This window comes from Pteronotus mesoamericanus, unplaced genomic scaffold (genome assembly GCF_021234165.1).
Source record: "Pteronotus mesoamericanus isolate MK-2021 breed Mesoamerican mustached bat unplaced genomic scaffold, CSHL_Meso_final contig_25, whole genome shotgun sequence".
NCBI classification, from domain to species: Eukaryota; Metazoa; Chordata; class Mammalia; order Chiroptera; family Mormoopidae; genus Pteronotus; species Pteronotus mesoamericanus.
Window position 1 is genome coordinate 10,756,984 of NW_026555105.1, and position 15,072 is coordinate 10,772,055.

General features: G+C 45.0%; 1 protein-coding gene across 2 annotated transcripts in view; it reads right to left on the minus strand.

The window, feature by feature from the left end:
• The window catches only part of PKIG (cAMP-dependent protein kinase inhibitor gamma), a 71,089-nt gene that overhangs the window by 16,886 nt on the left and 39,131 nt on the right, over window positions 1–15,072 (minus strand). The window contains exons 1-2 of one of the 2 annotated variants that reach the window (XM_054573708.1): window positions 12,795–12,873; window positions 2,372–2,441 (exon numbers count right to left, since the gene is read on the minus strand). The gene's annotated coding sequence lies outside the window, so the exon portion shown is untranslated. Of the gene's footprint in view, window positions 1–2,371; window positions 2,442–12,794; window positions 12,874–15,072 lie in introns of those variants that run through there. The other variant, XM_054573707.1, reaches the window with a different exon arrangement.

The following is a 15,072-nucleotide window of genomic DNA, read 5'->3' on the forward strand; positions in this document are numbered from 1 at the left end:
GCATTAATGTACTACCCACTAACCTTTTTTTTTTTTTTTATTGAATTGGGGTGACGCTGGTTAATACAATTACGTAGGTTTCAAGCACACAACTCTGTAATACATCATCTGTATATTTCACTGTGCATTCCTCACCCAAAGTCAAATCTCCTTCTGTCATGTTTTATCCTCCCTTTACCCTCTTCTACCTCCCTCTATCCTTTTCTTAATGATTTAAGATCACTCTTGTAAGCAGTTTGTTTTTTTTTAATTTGCTACAATACAGCAATGTTCTCAGTATTATAATATACAGGGCTGTTTGCCCAACACTAAACAGCCCCATATTTTTTCTGCTTACTTTATTTTCTTCTAAAATTGCCCTTTAGTTTTAAAGTTTGTTGGTGAAGCTCATGTGCCCGGATCATAAATCGATTACTGAAGGTAGTGTGATCGTTTTTTGGCTGTGAGATCTCTGGAGAATCACTAGACCTCTCTGTGCCTTGGTTTCTCCATATGAAAAGTAACAGAACCAACCTTACTGGAGGTTTGTGAGGATTAAATAAGACAATGTGTATAAAGCATTTAACGCCGTTCTTGGCAGCGGGAGCACAGACGCGATTTTAGCCATCAACACTGTTCCTGACACTGTCAGCGTAGCTGCCTGGGGCAACGCTTCTGAGCTGTGGACCCCAAACCCAAAGACCCGCACAGGGGGTTCAGTACCCCCGGTGGGTTCACTGGGATGAAACGGGGCTGGGGTACAACTTCATGACTGGACTTTGGAACACCCGTGGGATGACTCTGAGCTTTAGTAATATGAGGTAGTTTGTCCTAGTTCACCACCGAACAGAAAAACCTAGAGGCCTGGTTCGTCTCATAATCCTGGTATTTGACAGACTGCTGCCCAAGGGTACACAGTGGCTCTCTCTAGACCAGCGGCTCTTAGCCCTCAGAGGTCACAGACTCACCTGGCAGTCGGAGGAAAGCGATGGACACTTTGCCGAGGGCGGGGGGAAGAGAACATACAAAACTGTACTCATGGTTACAGGGGGCTCCTAAATCCCAGGAGCCAATCAAAAAGCCCTGGTTAAAAACTCCAGATCATCCCGATATGCCAAGGTTGCGGGTTTGATCCCTGGTCAAGGCATCAAAGAATCAACCAGTGAATAATGAATGCATAAATAATGGAACAACAAACTGATGTTTCTCTCTCTCTAAATCAACTTAAAAAACAAAACAAATCCAGCTCTAGACTTCTTAGAGCCCCCGCATTCTCCAGGTTCGGTGGCTCTGGCCCTGGTATCCCACGGCAGCTGGAACAGATGGCCCTTTGCAGGCCTGCCCTCCTACACCGGCCTTGGCCAAACAGGCCTGAGAGCAGACCGCCGCATCCTAGCTACTTCAGACATCTGCATCCGGGGATTCCCAGGGGCACTGAGTCAGAACAGGACACAGGCCTGCTGGTTTGGACGCTACTGTGGGGCACAGCCCAGAAGCCTTGCTGATAGGCAGTCAGGGAGTTCCAACCCCAGAGCAGCTGCCTGCCAGATGAGACTCCGGCTCTGCCAAAAGAGAAGAGGACTCTCGGGAGAGGTTCAGGAGGAAGGCTGGGCCATGAGAGGGAATGCACAGGAGCTGGAAATCCCCCAAGCTCCTGGGACTACCAGGACCTGAACGGAGAAACAAAGGCTGGAGATTCTACCCCAACTGCAAGGAGCTCGCGCTGAAAGGGGGTGGGCACGTTGGGGTGCAGGGGAGGTGGCGGAAGCATGGGTCGGAGACTGCTGAAAACTGTTAACTTAGCCAGAAACACTCAGATGCCATAAAAATACGAACACTGTCCCAAGGTGGCCATACTTCCAGGCCACCCATGTTGTACGAACTGCATTTTGCTTCTAACTGGAGGGCAGCTCTCCTCATCAGCCCACTGGGCAGTGCTTGTTTCTTCGGGCTGGGTTTTGCTTGCTTTTGTTCCTCTATCACAATATTAAAATTATCACAATGTGCCCTAGTCTTTGTGAAAGTAACTTTACAGCAGGCAACCAGTAGACAGGAAAGTTGACATCACACCCACATTTGCTAAAAACTCCCCTGTATGATTCCATCAGCTTAAGCAGATGGCTAAAGAAACTGTGCTCTCTAAAGCCACCAGAGGTAAACTGCCTTCCTGATGTTCTAAAGAAACTGTCTGTAAATGCAATCATGGCTGTGAAATTGCAGTGTGGTATCACGTAACTTCTGAAAAGAGCCATCCAGCCCCTTCTTCATGGAGCCAAAATTCCTCTCTAATTTCATTCAGAACCTTATCTTTTCTTTCCTCAAACAGAAATAAAGGTTTTCAGGCAAATTCACGATGCCAGAGTAGAGCAGTATAAACAATGTGACTACCCACCTGGTTTAGTTTCTTTTTCCTGCTCGCATCTCTTCAGATTTTCCACTGTTCACCAATCAATGTGGAAATTCTAAAGAACCAGTAGAAAAAAAAATTAGAGCCAGTCATACTCTAGCGCTGTGAATTGAAACAATCTTTTTGGAAGACAAGTGAACAATGTCTATGAACATATTAAATGTGCACATCCTTTGGGTCAAACATCCTGGAATTTATACTACAGATAGGGTCACATGAATAAAAGGATGTTCGGTAAAATGTATTGTGTAAAAACAAAAACAAAAAAAAAGAAGCAACTGAAATGTTAGTAGGAAAAGAGTTAAGTTAGGGCGCATCAATACAATGACAGACAATCCAGCCATTACAAAGAATGAGTGAGATTTTGTGGTACTGACAAGGAAAGAGATGTACACGCTGTGTTGTTAAACAGTAGTACAAGGCGGTATATTTTATTTCTTTTTAATAAAAGTATGAACATGTTTGTGCTTAGAAAAAATTACAGCACTGTGTACATACACTTTTTTTGTATCTACACAGGAAAAGGCGAACAGCAAACTATAAGCATGGCTCTTTCTGAGACTCAGAAACTGGGGGAAAAGGAATGAAAGACTTTCACTTTTTACTTTAATTCTTTCCATTTTGGCTGAAAACTTTGAAAGAGGCATACATAACTTTCATAATCATTATACAAGCTGTCTATCTAAAATTATAAAATGGCAAGAGTGAGGGCAAAAGACATTTCCAGACAAAGGCTGAGCAAGTTTATCATTCAGAAACTCAAGAACATTTGCCAACAGAAAGGAAACTGAACACAAATAAGGGAGATTATAGAATCAACAGTGAACAAAAGAATTAGTAAGTGTGTTGGTAAATTTAAAGAAATACTGATTGATTAAAAATAAAACACAGCTAATAAAGAAATAAAAACAAACTTGACAATATCTGACAGGGTTACATATTTTACAGTAATAACATCGAGGATGGAAGAGAGCACAATTAAAACTTTTTAAGGTTCTGTATTCATGACAAATACAGAAATACTGTTTTACTTTTTACACAAAAAAATCAATGATGCATACTGAAATTTTAAAGGTAACATAACAAAATATAAAATCCAAAGTATAAACATAACAAAATATAAAAATAGAATGCATATATTCCAAACCAGCTAGATGCTTTTGGGTAGAAAAGGCTAATTATCCAAAAATGTCAATACTTCCAAGATTACTATATAATTGTAGTTAATTTTCAATAAGAATACTAATATTTTTTTTTGAAGGGGAAAACGGATAAAATCACCGTGAAGTTCATATGGAATAATAAATATCTAAGAAAAATTAGCCAAGAAATTGTAAAGAAAATTATTAAAAAAATAAGTATTTGGGGGATTTGTTTTATGAGAAAAATTTACTATAAAGACATAATAATAAAAAAATAAAGTATTAACATAAAAACAGACAAAAAGGTGTATGAACTAGAATAGCAAGGACAGATACAGACACAATAAAGGGCCTTATTTATGACAAAGATGGGATTTCAATGCAAAATAGGAAAGATGGCTTATTTACCAGATGTTTCTGACATATCTAGAACAAAGCCTGACTAATACTATTCATTATGTATAAACATAACTTCTAAAGGGATTATAGGTTCAAAATTAAAAACCATAATTAGAACATGTAGGAAAACATTTGTATAACTTGAGTTGGAGAAATTATTCTTCAACAAGGTGAGAAATCAAAAGTAGACATTTTATAATGAAAAAAAGTTAAAAATTTTCTGCCCTGGCCCGGTGGCTCAGTTGTTTGGAGCACTGTCCTGATGTTCTGTTTCTCTCTCTCTCTCTCTCTCTCTCTCTCTCTCAAATCAATAAACATATTGTTGGGTGAGGATTTTTACAAAATTAAATTTTTTCTATAAATTTAGTAGAAAAAAATAAACAAATAGTAGATTAGGAATAACATTTGCAATGCCTGTGAAATATATAAACAGCTCCTACAACTTGAGAAAAAGGCAAACAATTCGTAAGAAAAATGTGTGAAGGAAACTTAACAGAAGAGGTTAATGAAATGGCCAATTAACACAAGCAACCTTCAATGTCACTAGTCAGGATTATACAAAGTAAACCACCATCCTCCCGCCCCCATCAGCCTGGTCACAAAATAAAAAGTAAAGATGGAGGGAGGCCCAGAGGGAAGGCTGGGGAGTGGGAAGGAGGAGGGTGAAAGGAAAGAGCGCCCAACACTGGTCAAGCTTTAGGGCAGTGGGAGTGCTCACATATTTCTGGGGAGAATGTAAATGAAGACCTCTTTGTAAAGGAGGATGGTATTATCTATTAAAATGTTAAATACATATACCCTTGGACCCAGAAATATTATTTTCGAAAATGTAGCCTATAAAAATAAAAGCACCAGTAGAGGATATATGGAAAGATAGTTAATGCAACAATATTCCTGGTAGAAAAAAACACAATGGGTAACAACTTGAGTATGTGAAAGGTGAAGTGGCTGAATATATTGTGGTACCTCTAGAGCTACAGCCCTGAAGCTGATTAAAAGACTGAATTAGAGTTACACCTACCTGTAATGTATTAGTTAGTGATAAAAATAAATTTCAAAATAATAAAGTATGATCCCACTCTGACAAAACAAATGACCGCATATACACACAAACTCTACATCCATTTATATAGGAGCCTAGAGAAGGTATGGGCAGAAATACATCAATTGACAACACTGATTGTCTCTGAGGGGTGGAAATGGGGACTAGAGGGAGGAGAGAGATTATAACTTTTTCTTTACAAAGCTTCCAATTGTATAATTACCATATTTTGCTGTGTATAATGCATACGTTTTACCAAAATTTTTGAGGGAAAAATAAGGATGTGCATTATACAGTACTATACATAATACTGATTCTGTATCTATATAAATGTTTTTAATTCTTTTATTTATGCTTATGCTTTAAAAGAGTCTAGAAAGCAATAATGATATACATATGCAAAATAATATCCTAGAACATAATTGGTTTTGTGTCTAAATATAAATAAATAAATAATTGAACTAAAAAATTTAAATGAAAGATTTTTTTTCCCCCAAAAGTTTGGGCCAAAACTGTGGGTGTGGGGTATACATGGGAGCGCATGATACACGGCAAAATAAGGAAGTTAAAATGAGCACATGTATTACTTTAAGGAAAAATAATGAAGAAAATGAAAATAACAAAGAAACATATGAGAGCAGAGGAAGAGCACTGGTCAACTCTGTCGCACGCTGCCCTCTTACCTTCACATGGGACAGTTACCTGCACTTACCGTCACGTTCCTTTTTCGTCAAATTGAAAAAACAACAAAACTCCATTGGTGGGGGAGTGCACTTTATCTCCTACACAGTTACGCCTCTTATTTTAATTTTTGTTTATTGACTTGGGAGAGAGAGAGAGAGGAGAGAGGGAGGAGAAACACTGCTTCACTGTGCCACTTATTTATGCACTTATTGGTTGATTGTTTTATGTGCCCTGACCAGGGTTCGAACCCACAACCTTTGCATATTGGGACAATGCTCTAACCAACTGAACTTTCTGGCCTCGGCTTATGCCTCTTAGTTAAAAAGGGGGGGAAATTAAAGAAAAAGAAAGAGTTTTTTCATTTAAAATCCAAAAGAAAGCCTAATGCTTTGGCTTGAAATTTCCCTGTGTACACGTGGTAGGGACTGGTTTTGTGCTGGCAACCGCTTTCAGTGGCTCTGCGCCCTTGATTGCCTTCCTCCCCCAAACCCAGTGAAATGCTCTCCCGGGAGTGAGTGTGCTGGCTGCTCGGAACCGAAGCCCTGAGAGCCGCAGCATCTCTGCTCACCGGGCTCTCCTGGGCTCCACGCAGGTGCTTTGGCTCCTGTATCCAATGGGTCTTGAAATTGAGAGAAGTGAAGTGGACTGTTTTGCAAACCACTTTAGTATTGTTATTATTTTTAAAAATGTTTCTTGGTTTTAGAGAGATAAGAGGAAAGGAGAGAGAGGGGAAAAAGGGAGAAACAGTGACTGGCTGCCTCTCATATGTGCCTGCCTGAGACTGAATCCGCAACCTTCATGTGTGTCCTGACTAAGAATCAAAGCCCCAACCTTTTGGTGTACAGGACGACACTCAAACCAACTCAGCCACATGAGCCAGGGCTGCAAACCATTTCTGATGGAGGGAGGGAGGGGAGGAAATGGTTTAGCCCAGTGGATAAAAGAAAAGAAAAAAAGAGGAATAGCATTTAAAACAAGCTCTTGAAGGAGAGCTACCTATGCTCAACCTGCCATTTCAGTTCTCACATTCCTTTTTTTTTTTTTTTTTTTTAAGATTTTATTATTTTTAGAGAGAGGAGAAGGGAGGGAGAGAGGGAGAGAAACATCAATGTGCAAGAGAAACATGGATCAGTTGCCTCGCACATGTGCCCAACCAGGGACCTGGCCCACAACCCAGGCATGCGCCCTGGCGGGGAATCGATGGCCTTTCAGTTTGCAGGATGACGCCCAACCCACGGAGCCACACTAGTCAGAGCTGGAAGGTGCGTTCTGTCCCTCCCTGGTAGAATGCTCTGGTTTTAACTTTTGTTATTTTATTTCATTGAAATAATAATGATATCTCACACTTCTTTAGCACTTCATATCTTTACAACAACCCTGGGATCGGATCAGTATCTTTCCTATTTACAGATGAAAATGAGGCCCAGAAAAGTTAAGGATCTTTTTAGGTCTCACAGCAAGCTGGAAACAAAGCTGCAATACAAATTCGGTTCTCCAAACCCCAAGTCCAGTAGGAATGTGGACTTACACATAATGCAAGTCTTGACATTACAGACAGAAAGAGGAACCACGGGCAAGTCAATGGATAATAACAAGCTCTTGGGAGGAAGAGATTCCTCCTGGCCCTCACAGAAAAATTCTACTCTAGGAGTAATATTCTACGCCATGTTAGAAAGAACTCTGGCCCATACACTGGAACACAGCTGGTGAATAAGGGAAGGAAACTCCCCTGCATCGCTAGGCCCCTCCCCTATTCTCCTAAGCCTCTAACCTGAACCCTCGCCCATCTGTCTCTTCCCTCTCCCTCCGTGCTCTAGCCGCACTGGCCTCCTTTCAGCTTCCCCAACATTCCACATGCTTTCCTGCCTTGGGCCCTTTCACAACTGTACATCTGTCAGCCTGGATCATTCTTTCCCACTCCACAGCTCCCTTCCCTCTCCCGCTCCCGCCTTAGCTCCTGGCATAACTGGCTTCTGGTCTGGGTTTAAACGCCACCTCCCAGAGCCAGCTTGCCCTGACCACACCCTCCTCCTCATCCCTCACTCACCCTGTGAGCTTCAGGTGAGGAAGGACCAGCCTGTTTTACATAACACTGTCTACCTATCAATTTGCCTAGTGCCTGGCAGATGTTAGATGCTCAATAAATATTGGATAAATACATGAAAATTTATTGAAGTGAACTGAAGGTTCGTCTCAAATGCTGCTGTCCCTCCAACTTCTCAGGTATAGCACTATCCCTCCCAAGGGGCACATAATCACACGTTAGAGCCACCGCAGTCTTCTTTAGTTAACAGCCTCTGGGCTACTTATAAGTGTACTTACCTAGGTATTCCCCAGAGCACTCTGCATAATGCCTAACACATAAAGGTGGGCGAATTCATGTACACGTACAGGGAAGCGCAAACAACGAACGGCTGCAGCCTCTAAGCAACCGCAGGCAGTGGTTCCTCCCGTGCAAGGGCCCGAGCACCTGAAAACACGAGCACCTTCCAGATACGCAAGAAGACGGCCCGGGGAGAGATTAAAATTAAAACTAAACTTGGCGTTCAGTGGTAGCATATGTGGGTGAGGGGATGGGGGGAAGCAAGCGAATGGGAACCTGTAGAGGCGGAAACTTTCTGGTGTCAAACTGGAAATTTGTATCGGAGATCTAAAAAGTGCATGTCCTTTGCCTTGCCACGTCTTATCAAAAAATCAGAGCGGTGAAATCAGTGGGTGATGTATGTTTTTCTGAACCATCTAGCTTTCCTTCCATGAACATGTTCTAATTTTGTAATTTAAAAATAACCCACAATAAATGCTATAAAAGCAAACCAAGAGAAAATCCAGTGGTGATTTTAGATTACCGGAATCACCCATTCCTGCTTCCTTACTAAACTTCGGCCTGCAGATCTGGCGTCCTCTATGGTGGGGCCCCTCCGTTGTGTGAAGACTTCCTTTCTTTGTCTGAGGCCGGGAGGGATCGGAAGGTGCCAGGAGTGAAAGCTTCAGCAGGGGGCGGCTCTCAGGTCTCCCTAACGCTAATGCTGGAGCGCTGGGAGAGCAAGGACATGGAGGCAGAGCTTGGGAGTAATCGACTGAGCTCAAGGTGCGGGCCTCCATCCTGTCAGGGTTCATTCATCTGCCTGCCTTCCCTGACGCACAAAGGCCAGACAAGAGCCTGCCTCTTTACCAGCCTGTTCCCCTAGCCTCTTGCTTAGCACTCGCTGGCCCTCGCACAGTTTGGCGAATGTCACAGACCACACCTATAAAGTTCGAAACGTGATGACTCACCTGGGTCCCTGGGACAGGGTAAGGCCACATTAGCTATCAAATACTTCATTTCTTTAGTGCCCGGAAGGTCCGTTACTCAGTTCGGAAAAGCCAGGTTAAAGGCCGGTGATTTCTTGGAAGATGAGAGAGACTCCTTTTAAATAAAGTTAGGAAGGCTGGCTTCCTCCAGGAAGAGCAGATGCATTTTAATCTGCAATTCAGAATCACTCAGCATCACAGCTGACTGCCACTTCCAAAGAAACCACTCTCTGAAAGAGCAGTGCGCACTCACAGTTTTCATGAGGCATGTGTGATTTCCAAGAGGCGGTGAGCTCAGCTTTGAGTCATGATTAATGACTTGTTTCCAAGAACTTTAGATTTTCCATGTCTGTCTTCATGTAGGAATCACTTCTGGTTCCTCGTCAAAACATCAAGAATTAACTGGGCAGCTCAGCTTCTTGCCACACTCAGAAAGTAACACCTGCCACCAGCTTCTCCTTCAGTGGCTGGGCCAGGGTCATCTGGCTCTAGGAGAACAGCCCCCACTTCTGCTTTGGCCTCAGCACCTGACTAGCTGACAGGAAGTAGCAACTAAGCTCAATGTGATGAGCCAAAGGGACAGCTCCAGGGCCCACCACGGGGGTGGGGTGGGGGGTTTCAACAATGCTGACATCAAAGGTGACTTCACATTCCTCACACCAATGCCATCCTAAGACAGAGGGGCAGGTGCTGCAGACACTGGCTCACTGTCTCTCGGAAAACCGTAAAGCAACTAATCCTGAGCATGTATCTGTGTAGCAAGTTCATTATGAGCTCTATCCCATGTCACCCTTGTGACGCCCCTCCGAGATAGGTCCAATGGTGACCTCCACTTTACAGAAGGGAGGCAGGCTCTGCGAGGGGAGGTAATCCGTCCAAGACGTCTCAGTGAGGAGGCGGTGAGGGCAGAGTGCCTAACGCTACCCTTGCTCACCTCTCAGCGAACCATACATTGTCTAAAGGGATAGGGGCTGGGAACACCAGCCAGTCCAGGGTGGAAAAGACAAATGCACACGGGGGCCAAGGGACAGGCAGGAGACCTGAGAGAGCCACAGACTGGGCAAGGGAATGGCACAGACAGTGGCAAATGGGAGAACACACCCATCTAAAGGCATTCAAATTCAAATAAAAATAAAAACCCAAACCACTCTGACTTCTGACTCTGGTTCACACTTCCCCATTGTGATAGATGGAGACGCTGAGGTTCAGGAGGGCGATGTGGCAAAGGCAGTACAGTGGGGCGGGAAGTTCAAGGGTTTCGGGGCGCGCCAGTGCTCTACTGCCTGCTGGCTGGGAGGCCTAGGCAGGTCCCTTTGCCTCTCCACGCCTCTTTTACGTGTGGGATGAAGGTATCTCTGCTTCACATCATTGCTTCGAAGATCAGAAGAAAACTGACATAAGGGATGGGCAAAAGTAGGTTTACAGTTGTGAGGACACAAAACAGTTTATTCTTGTATTATTATTTATTAGTTACTGTATTATTTTCCACATGGACAACTATAAACCTACTTTTGCCTCACCCTGTACGTAAGACGCCCAGCCCTATACGGGGCCGTGTTCCAGGGAGATGGAAGAGCCACACACACCTTCTGCAGGGACAGGTGGAACCCACGAGGAAAAGCGCAGGGAAACAGCGCTGACTCCCCCAGCACAGGACAAGCGCCCAAGCCGCTCTCACCTGCCTCCTGCACGCCCGGATCAGGGGGCGTTCCACCACATTCCACTCCCCCCACCACCGGCAGGGACCGGAAGTGTGGAATCAAGGTAGGTGCCTAATTCCAGAATATTGCCTCCTCACCACCACCTGAGGAGAGGTGACTTTTTTTAAATGATCCAAAGTCTCGCGATCCCGGGCCGGAGGGAGGCAGAGGCCCGGCCTGCCCACCGCTCGCGTCCACAGCAGTGCCGCGGCAGCCACAGTCCACCTCGGAGGGCTGAGCCGCGGGGAGGACCGCGGTGCCTGATACACGAGGGGCCTGGAGAGCACTCCTGGGAACCCAGATCTTAATTCACGCCAATAGTTTTTAAATGAAGCATCTTCCTGAGGACTAGGATCTCTGATGGCCTTCAAGATAAAAATCCCTTAAAATGTCAACCCCTGGAACCTTGGAGACTCAAAATCCAAGGCGCGACACCTTTTGCTTTCCTCTGTGCTTTGTCTCCTGCCGGCTGTTCCCAGCAGCACCGTGCTCAGGTGAAACGAAGGGGAAGGGAGGCAACTAGAGGGACCTCCCCTCCTCCTCTCCCTCTCTTTTGCCAAGCTGGGCACTCACTAGAACGGTGGGCTTTAAGTTAAAATTCAGCCTGCCGTGTCTCCCCTGTGGCTACACGCCAGGCTTTCACCAGGCAACAGGGCACAGTGACGCTGGGACAGGCCCACGGAGACGGTGCCCACGGCCTAGTAGAGAGCCAGCGACCTGAAGTGGCGCCAGCAATTCCGTAAGCAGAGCTCAGGTGAACAGGCACTTGGACAGAGTTCAGGGGCGTGGTGGACCCTACCCTCCGGCAGCAGAGGCAGGGAATGACAATCACCTCCTGTAGAGACAGGGGTGAGCGTAAGGTGGCGCCGGGCGCCTAGGGGTTGCTCAGTAGTTCATTTTTTTTCTCCTCCCCCTCCACTGCATGTGAGCATGCGCGTGGCCACGTGCCATGGCACTGAAACTTTCTTTTTCTTCAAGACACCGAACCTGACAAAACCGTAAAAACTCAGAAGTGACTTACTGGTGCCCGTCTCACGTCCTCTTTTAATTCTCCCAGAGGCAACGGCTTTGGCATTCTGGGATACTGAGAACCAAAAGCACTTTGCTTCTTAAGCCCAAAGAGTTCTCCTCAAAGGGGAAAGAAACAGTGATGGTTCATTTCAAGCTGAACGTGGAAATACAGTGATCACCTAGGTTCACCCCCTCATTTGTGTACAAACGAGGAGCCGGGAGCCCAGAGAGTGAAATGCTTGCCCAGAATCACACAGCTCCCTCGGGTGGTCCTTCTAGTACATGATGGCTCTTTGTTTTTGTGTTCTCTTTAACTGTGACTCTTCAGCTACTTTTACCTGCAAGCAGGGGAGGTGCGTGACACACAGCAGCTGCAAGCCACATATTTGAAGCCACCTGAGAGCCCTCCGCTCAGGCACCCAACAGGTGCGCAGTGGCTCAGTAGGCTTAAAATCCTGAAAACAGACTAGACAAATAAGATGTCCATGGGCTTACACGTTCTGTTTATTTTCTAGGTATAAACAGCAAATTTCTAAAAGGAAGCAGTAAGAAAATCACAAAGCCAAAGTTACAGATTTCCAATGCTTCTTTCCATCTTGGAGTTCTCCACGCAGCGACGGCGGCATCAGGGTGTATGCGATGAGATAACTTTAGGAAATCTAATCATGTCTGCATCTTAAATTTAAAATATCATTCTTGGATCTGACGAAGAGTAAGTCTCCACTACATGAGGGAAAGAGTATAGGGAATTTTCACTTTGACATTTCCCTCTAGAATGTTTAAAAATGTTTGTACCACCTTTGTAATCAGAAAAAATATATATAAAGGTTTTTACAAACACCTATTTCTAAGGGAGGATTTCTTCACCTATATTACTTGGCACAAGGAGCTGCTTTTAAAGCTCTAGATACTCTGTCAAAGTTCTTAGGTAAAACGGTAAAGCAGAATCTGAATGGAGCCCATCTGTGAGACCAGAGACCTAGGCTCAGACTCTAGCCCTAGGCAGTTCCAGACAAAACCATAATTTTCAGAGCAATACTATATCGTAATATAAAAATAGACACTTTGTGACCAACAAAAGCCAGCTCTCCAGAGAGCTCTGCTTCTCCCTGGGGGTGGGAGAATGAAGTTCTACTTACAAGAGCAAAGAGCTTCTGCGAAGTCCAGTGGTCCTCAGTCAGAAGTGAAGGTGGGATTTAAGAAACCAGGATTCAAAACAGAACAGCAGACCAGGCAGGATTCCCTCTTATGCCTTCTCTCTCCCTCTCCCTGTGTCTCCTAAATAAAATGCACTTCGAGGTTTTAGTGGGTGTTTCCCACGTCTCCAGCCAAGCCAGTCCCCATTTGCTGTAATTCAATGCTCAGCCTGATGATGTCAACCACTCAGCTCCCTTGCTCAGTTTCCACCTCTCCGTCCACAGGAGAGATCCATTTCCTTTGGACAATGAGCCGGGGGCTGTAACAGTATCCCCAGCCGTCGTCACATTTGCCTAACATCCTTCCTTCAATTTTCAACGCTGCAGCCTTACTGACAAAGGCTTCCTATATCCACTCACTGGGCCAGGGGTCCCGCCGTAAACCCTTTGCCTCTTAGTCACTGCCGACTGTTTTCATTTACGTCTTCAGTATATAATATACTTCCCCACCCCACCCCACCCCACCCTCATCTCTTCCTGCTCAGTTTTCCAAGCTGTATAATTTCTCCATGAAGTTTTCCAGGTGCATGCCGGGCACAGTGTGTGGGTGAGCTTGTCGTTCACTGAGGGGAAATGACGCATGCCCACAAGAGAAGCCTTGAGAAGACCCCTGGTCTGTAACCTGGGGAACTAGAGTCTCATCTCGGTCATGTACCTCACTGAATGAAGGGCCGAAAGCAAGTCAGCCCTCTCTCTGGGCCTCAGTTTCCCCATCAATAAGATAATGGCTCTGATGTCTTCCCCTTCTGGAATTCATGACTGAGGAGCTTAAGAAACACAACGTAAGGAATTTTACCGGAAGCTGCCTAATTAATTACATGCCTGAGAGAGGGAAGAACCCAGGAGGGGTCCCAGGACACGGCTGCAGAGGAGTATGTGGCTGAGCCCAGCTCCTTCAACCCCCTTTATTTTGGAGCTGAACCGTTTCTCTGGGAGGAAACCTGAAAGAATTCACTAAACAAGTCCTGGGGGACATTGAAAGAGGCAGCATAAACTGCTAAATACGATAAAGGAGCAAGAGAATTTCGCTGTCCTTAGGGACTAACACGGAACAGCAGTGGTGACAAGAGACAGCGATAACCGCGTGTACCTGCAGAGGGCTCCGACGGGGAGGGCGCGTGAACCGGCCCACCTCCGTGGGCTTCGGGGTTCGTTCTTTTATTTGTTTATTTTGAACTGTAAAACGGGATGTTAGGGCCTCCATTTTAGGCCTGTGAGAACTAAATAACATGTAAGGAAACAAAGTATTTGACTCATGCTAAGTGTTCATAGATGGTAGCTCTCATTGCCGTAGTACATAATCTCATTTGATTCTCATTTTATGAGAATTAGGTACCCAGGGGCTACACTATTAATCTCCTTTTCCTGAAGAGAAAAATGAAACCCAGAGAAGTTAAGTGACACGTTTAAGGTCACACAGCTGAAGATGAAAGGGCCAGGCTTGAAAAAAAAAAATGAGCCTTAATTAGCTATACACATGCCAACGCTACTTCTCAAAAGCATTATTTCACTGAGCCTGGCCTCCATTTCTAAGAGGGATCACCGCCTCTTAGGAAAATGAGCTAAGCTTTTAAAATGAATGGGCACAGGGTGGGAGGGAGAGCTTTCCTGGGCTCGGCCAGGCCAGGGATGAGGGGAGCTGGTCAATCTTTTCCCTAAAGATACATTCGGGGCCACTAGGTAAGAGGTGGTGCTTCCTTGTTTTACTACCAAAATCCTGTGAGACCTGAATCAAGTCTCGGCTTCATCCCTTCCTAAGAGGCAGTTCTGAGTTGTCTTAGAGCTACTTGGATGGGAAGTTGGGGCTAGAGCCCTACTGGGAAAGAAGCAGCTATTCATAGGGCTGTGAGAGTTCATAACTGACCCAGAATTTTAATTAGTTCTCAGAAAAGTTTGATGCTAGAGAGGGCCAAGCCTACAGGCTATATATAGGGTGGGGGGAAAGTAGATTTACAGTTGTATGAGAAACACAGTTTGTTCCTGTATTATTATTTGTTAATTATTCCATTCTCGTCCACACGAACAACTGGAAGCCTACTTTTGCCCTGCCCTGTATTAGGAGGGAGTTTGCGAGTTTGAAGGCTTCCCCACAAGTTGGTGGAACAAAAGGAAGACCGGCCTGTGACCCAGCAGAGGAGCAGCTCCTGGCTCAGAGACCTGCGGCTCCACTCCCAGCTGCGTACGACCCTGACCTAGCTCTGTGGGTGTACGCCTTGGTTTC